General features: G+C 43.7%; 1 non-coding gene across 1 annotated transcript; it reads left to right on the top strand.

The window, feature by feature from the left end:
• Positions 1-6024: 6024 nt before the first annotated feature.
• LOC135821964 (U6 spliceosomal RNA) lies at positions 6025-6130 on the top strand. The gene has a single exon (XR_010554452.1). It is a non-coding gene; the product is annotated as a U6 spliceosomal RNA (small nuclear RNA).
• Positions 6131-7272: the final 1142 nt, after the last annotated feature.

Below are 7272 nucleotides of genomic sequence, written 5' to 3'. Positions count from 1 at the left end.
TGTGTGTGTGTGTGTGTGTGTGTGTGTGTGTGTGTGTGTGTGTGTGTGTGTGTGTGTGTGTGTGTGTGTGTGTGTGTGTGTGTGTGTGTGTGTGTGTGTGTGTGTGTGTGTGTGTGTGTGTGTGTGTGTGTGTGTGTGTGTGTGTGTGTGTGTGTGTGTGTGTGTGTGTGTGTGTGTGTGTGTGTGTGTGTGTGTGTGTGTGTGTGTGTGTGTGTGTGTGTGTGTGTGTGTGTGTGTGTGTGTGTGTGTGTGTGTGTGTGTGTGTGTGTGTGTGTGTGTGTGTGTGTGTGTGTGTGTGTGTGTGTGTGTGTGTGTGTGTGTGTGTGTGTGTGTGTGTGTGTGTGTGTGTGTGTGTGTGTGTGTGTGTGTGTGTCGTTACCCAACGCAGCAATGATTATATGTTTTGAGTTGTGAGCACATACAATGAACTAGTACAATGTCAGTTAGCAATTGAGTTGACCCCATCTAGAGTGGCCATGTATGCATGTAGGTGCATGCGTGTGCTGTCTGCCATGTTATTGTGCCCATATATAGACAAGACACATTGCATATGACAACAGAATGATCATGTATAGCGACCTGTGAACAATTTGACCATATATAGAGCAATGACCACATACTGAGGATTGCTGGGCTACTGAGTCCTACAGATAAGATCGGGGTGCCTCCTCAGGTTTCCACGCTTGCCTGTGCTGAAAGCCACGCTCACACTTCAAAGTGGACTGCTTGATGGCGACATCCCTTTACACGAGTTTGGTGCTTATGCGTGTCACCAAGACCGTATGTTACAGATACGAAAGGCCAGACAAACAAATATTCACTGTCGGTGTAGGACGAATGTCCCCGGGTTGTTCATTCTACAAGTGGACATAATGAATGATATATTCTCGCCTTTCATACCGTGAAAATAGAGACTCTGTCCCTGTGTCGCATCAAGTTGATTGTTCGCACCTACATGTACATGGGTATATGCTATCATCCTCATTATCTCTTTATTTGCTTTCGTATAATTTATTAGTTCAATTGTGTTGTAATTAATGTCCTTTAGTGCAGCGTAGCTACAAAGTATCAGTGAAGATCTAGTCAGTGTGAAGTGAAACATTTAAGCTGTTCACTACTCAGTCTCACTGCTGCTCCTTCTACTCAGCCAGCCATGTATGTTCGTGTGTGGAGTAACCCCTTCCAAATGTGCGTGGAAACGGAACATCCGTGGATCATGAGTGCTAGATACATAGTTGACTCGACGATCTGCACATTGGGTGGTTGTCCTTGGATTAATCCGGAGAGAATTCTTCAGTGCATAAATATACCACCTTTGAAGCCTCGTTGTCCACATGATCCAGACCAGGAAAATGACTTCAAATCAGTGCAAATCAAATATCAGCTAGCATGGTTATTGACCGATCTTAACCCGCTCCGAGTACGTTGTGGCGCAGCTGCTGCAGTTGGTTCTGACATTTTCTACTTCGGAGGACGTCATGGACCATTTGGAAACCGGACCTTCCATAATACCGGCGCCCATCTGAATCCAAGTACGCGGACCGTTTCCCAGGTGAACATCCTCGGCAGTTCGCCGACACTGAAGGCGAACGTTGGTAGGTGTTCCAATGTGAAATTGAAGGAGTGCTATGTGTTTGTTGGAGTTGGGGAGCGTCCCTCGCAAACTGAGGGCGTTCAAACCCCAGCGTCTTACCTGGAAATAATAACCGGGACATATGTAAACAGCGCAGTACATGTGCTGAACACAAGAGTTTATGCCAGTACTGGAAGTTGTACATGGCGAGAGTTTCTGTACACTGGTGACGCACCAGACCCTAGATATGGCTCTGCGTCCACCAATCGCGACAACTTCGCATTCGTCTTTAGCGGAGCTTGCAATTCCACTTTGGAATTAAAAAAATATTTTTATCGATGAAATTTGCAATCGGCGGAGTGGAGTGGTGCTTTGCCAGTGACCGGAGAACTGCCTCCAGAGCGATGCTACGCTTCTTTGGCACCGAGCTCGACGTCCTTACTGGTTCTCTGTGGTGGTTTCTGGCACAATGGAACGAACCTGAGTTACCGCAATGACCTTTTTCATCTTTCATACTGACTTACTATGCTGGTATGGCGTGAACACGTCACACATCCAGCCACCATTGGAAACACGGTGTGGACATTACTCATGCCAGGATCTCATGGTTAACGTGTATATTGTAGGAGGTTACAAGTTGATCCACAATCACAAACTAGCAACGATGGTCATCAGAGCACGTACGGAACCGCCGTCCTTACAGAATCTTGCTTTGCAGGTGTATGCCGGCATAGCGACTTCAGAAGACGTGGAAAGCTTGAGAGTCCTGTTTCGCAGCGTTTTGTGTAAGATTCGAACGCAGCCATGCAGTAGCTGCAATCCCCCTCACCCCTGGAAGTAGTCATGGTATTGAATGATGTATACATTTTGCCTATTCCACTGCTAGGAACGCTGCTTGGGGTTCGTCGGCCTGGCTTTCTAAACAAATCTGACTTTTCTTTCACTCACTCACCTACTACAGCAGGATCTCGCCAGCTGCCAGCATTGGGCACAGAAAATACAATGAGAGAATTAAATGAATTTGCCATGTCATGGCAAATTCTCTCCTGAAAAAAACCTTCATTTTGTCCAACTACAGCATTCCTGACTCCTCCTCTGTGTCCATGAACAACGTTTTAATCGGATCTGGGCGCTCTGCTAAGCATCTCGGTGTAGAGCTCAGTGATGGTTTGAAGTTCCACGACTACTTCCACACCATCTCCAGGAAGTTCCAGCAACGTGTTAATCTGTTATGCTTTATGGGCTGCCATTTACCATCATCATACATTGCTCTCCTGCATAAGTCTTACGTACGTCCGGCAATTGAGTATGCCATTCCTTTCTGATCCCTTAGGATCACATCCGCTCAGTTAGAGTCCCTTGATGTACTCCAGGCTAAGGTTTGCCGGCGACTCCTGAGGTCTGCGAAAATAGACTTTGACAACTTTGAATCGAAATCTAATTTGAATAGATTGTGTCACTTGGAATCCTTGGAATCCCGGCAATTTCGCCGTATCTCCATTTCTCTGGTTGTTTTGTTTAAGTACATCAATTCTACCCAGACTATCTCTCTCGCTTTGCGATACCATCTCACGTAGTGCCCGTAGGCCCAAAAAGCTCATTTTTAACTCACATCGCCGAATTTTCTCATGTCTCTTCCTACAGAAAACTGGTGCACTTTGCAATTGTCTCCCACCCCGATTGACAACTTTAGATTCCCTAACAGAATTAAAGCGTCATTTACGTATTTACATTGCAAAGTATCAGTTCGACTGCACTGGTATCCCTTTGATGTGCAATCATTGATTTACATGTACACTTCTTGTGTATCTTTTGTACAGAATCTCTCTTTTTCCGAACTCATTTTGCACATTTTCTTTTTTTCCCAACTCCAATGTTCATTGTATATACAAAAATAGGAGATCCCCCAGATAGGCGTCAGACTTTGGGTAATCCTGAAACGAGAGAGCTTGGAAGCTCAGGGCCCTACGCTATGCCTTGATGACCTGGACAAAAAAAGCATAGAGATGTTACGAACTTTTATAAATTTCTCCTTTTTTTAAAGACATAACCTGGGATTCGAACCCACACTATCGCCCTGCACGCATCCCCCGATACACTTCGCATACATACTAATTCTTCCAAGTTGCTTCACGTTATGATCTTGCATTTGAAAGCCCTATTTGAATATGCATTGTGGCCAGCCGTCTTTGATGGTGCGGTACGGGACAGGTACGGGACAGATACGGTCGAGGATAATACGACACCGTCTACCGCCTTGATGACCTAGGCAAAACATGCATAAGGATGTTATAATTTTTTCAATTCGTCTATTTTTTAGGCATAACCTGGGATTCGAACCAGCGCTATCGCCCTACATGCATTCCCCCATACACTTCGCATTCATACTCATTCTTCCAAGTTGCTTCACGTTATGATCTTGCGTTTGACAGCCCTATTTGAATATCGCGGCCAGCTGTATGTGCATGTGGCCAGCTGTGTTTGATGGTACGGTACGGGACAGATACGGGATAGCGCCAGACGTGACACAAACACACAAACAAACAAACACACAAATACCAAATTAAAGCTGTGTGGACCCTGGCTAGCGCCAAACGTTACTGAAGTAACGTCTTCTGCATAGCTATGGGAATAAAGAGTATTATTATTATAACTCACTAGAGAGGTTCTGCAAAACGAAAATTCGAACGAAGTTTCGCGACAGCCTTTGCGAAAGTGTGTACGAATTTTCGCACGAACTTTGCGTTCTGCACATTTTCGTAGTTTGCAGGCACCAAGTGCACGTAGATCTACGCCACGACCCAATCTCACGAAACTACTTCCCACGAAAGTTCATTTCGCGTTCCCTGCAAGTTTCGCGTCCAAAGTTGCGAAAGTTCGTGCGAAGTTTCGCACTTCATGACGTAGAGCGAAAGTTTGTACACATTTTCGTTCTGCAGAACCTCTCTACTAACTCCACTCCAACGCACGTGCTAACGTAGCTCTCTACCTCTTTTCCTCCCTCTTGCTACCTCTCTAGAACCCACACACAATCTCTTTTCTCTCCCCAGGGTACACGTTTGACGCTTTGCTCACGAGTTCACTGGTCGAGAGAGTTAACTTTTCCTCACCTGAATGGCTTTTATATCACCTACACGCCCTTTCTAGTCGATTATGTTCGTTGTTTTGGTTCTTTTTGTTCTCTTACGTTCTATATACATGTAGGTATGTGTACTTTCACAGAAAATAACTTTGTTTTGGGTTTTGAAAGCATTGAGGCTTGGAATGACCTGATTACACATTCTCCGATGGATGTGTATGTAATAAAATAATAATAAGCGGCGCGGAGACAATAACATTAATATGGCAATAACCAGAATCCGCGAAGCGGACATTGGACTTCCGGAAAATGGACAAAAAGTTTCCGAACACGTTTTCTAGAGACAATAATCAGGGAGAATACGTCTCAATAATGAAATCTAGCAATAAACAACGATATATACGTGGAAGAGTACGAAAAGCAGTATGTGAAAGAAAATAGGAGAAAAAAGGTGAAGTGTGATATACAAGAGAAGTGTGAACTAATTACAGAGGTGTTCAGGTGAGAAATAATAACAATGTGAGACTCAGAGAGGGTGAAGTGTAAGTAGTACGAGCATGGGTATGTGGGTGGGTGTATGTGTGCGTGAACGGGGTGAGCATTGCTCATGCCAAGATCTCATTGGTGACGTCTGTATTGTAGACGGTCGCAAGTCGGTCGACGCTAATAATCAAGCAACGACGATCGTCAGAGTGCGTGCGGAACCGCTGTCCTTACAGAATCTTGCTTATACACCAGTCATAAAAACGTCGGCTTCGCCTCGGTTTTCATACTGGTGTATATGTATAGAATAAACACCGATGTCGTAGTGTTTATGGGAATATACACACTGCTATAAAAACCGAGCTCGGCCTCTGTATAGAGAAACCGAGTCTGACGCGAACAGTGAAAATAATAAAAACCAAGGCGTAGCCCAGGGTTTTATAGACAGTGTTTATATTCCCATTAACACAAGACAGAGGTGTTTTTTCTTTTTATACCTAGCTTCGTTTTTGGCCTGAAATACTGGTCCGAAATAGCTTTTTTAGTATCCCAGTACATTATAGTATACCACAGTCAAACCTCGTTAGTACGAACACTGATAAGGCGAACTTTCCATCAGTACGAACTGAGGCCAATCCTATGGTTGGCCAGGCATCAATTCAAGTCAAAATTATTCGTTTATGACGAACTTCTGTACGAGGTGAATTGCTATTTCTGGACATTGTACATTTCTGGACATTTCGAGAAAAATAATTTTTCGTCGCGTGTAGAGTCAGGTCAGTCAGGTTGATATATATATATATTTTTTATCGGCAACACAGCCCTACAAAGAGACATGTGGAGACAAACACAAGACAAGACACAGGGGATGTAGGGACGACGTGCCGATGTACAGCTTCGGTTGTACATATACTAAAATTGGAACGATGCAGAGAAGATTAGCATGGCCCCTGCGCAAGGATGACACGCAAATTCGTGAAGCGTTTAGGGTACCCCGTAAGAAGGCCTTAGGCCTGTGGGAATGCCCTATTAAAAATTTAATAAATAATAATAATAATGTACAGGGAGCAACTCGACCGACCAGGGGTCTCGGCGTTAGTTGATGAAGTTTTTTTCTTGTTGTAGTTTCTCCTCGTGTCGGTGCCTTGTTGGTAGCCTCTTCTTTGGAGGCATTTCAACGAGTTTTGTGGTACTATGTCGCATGCGAATTTTGAATTTTGAGTAAAATAAGAAGTAATGGACGAATCATTGGCTTCCCCATGTGCACTCCACTTCAAATGCTGTATAGTCTTGGACCTGTTGGCTGGAAGTGTGAAGAGGCCAACTGCAGTCCACCAATAGAAAAAATAACAAAAATGGTGCAGTTTAGGATGCCTATTGACGCTCTTTTACTTTCATGTCCAGAATTCCATACACTGAAATTTAGGCCAAAAAATTGGCCTGTCGAAAACATCCTGCTATAAAGTCTCTGGGATCACAGCATGAGCAATTGTCACATATTTGGAAAGATGAAGGATTAGGCCATACAATAGAGACAAAAACATATTAAAAATGTAAAACACACAGCCATTGGGCCTCTATTTTATTTTCATGTCCAGAAATTGCTATTCACCTCGTACAGCGAACTTTCGGGAAGACGAACTATTTTCAAGTGTGATTTGAACAAAGTCAGTGTGGTCATGTACATGTAGTACGAACATTCGGTCCACGAGCGTGCGCGTGCGCTGGCTGCCTTTTTTCTTCTTCTTTTTTTCAATAGTCGAGGTCATATTGTACGTACAGTGCAAATTGTTTTCAAGCGTGTTTTGAACAAATCAATCAGTGCGTTGTACGAACTTTCGACACAGTCGTGATTCATTGCACTTTGTCATTGTACTTACCTGTTTCTGGCTTGTGCTAAGAATAACATGCTTCCCATGTACCACAGCATGCACCTTCACGTAAATACAATCCATCTAATATGTTTATTAATGCGATTAATAGTATTAGTGAAGCGGACATTACAAAATGATGAATGAGAATACATGTATCTAAAATGGTTGTTCCTAATCGATTTTCTTGAGACTATCATCAGGGAAAATCGTCTCACAATAGAGGCTATACGGAGAAACAAACTACTTATAGGTTATCGGATAGT

This window comes from Sycon ciliatum, chromosome 7, assembly GCF_964019385.1.
Source record: "Sycon ciliatum chromosome 7, ocSycCili1.1, whole genome shotgun sequence".
Taxonomy (NCBI): Eukaryota; Metazoa; Porifera; class Calcarea; order Leucosolenida; family Sycettidae; genus Sycon; species Sycon ciliatum.
This window is presented reverse-complemented; position numbering and strand designations above follow the sequence as displayed.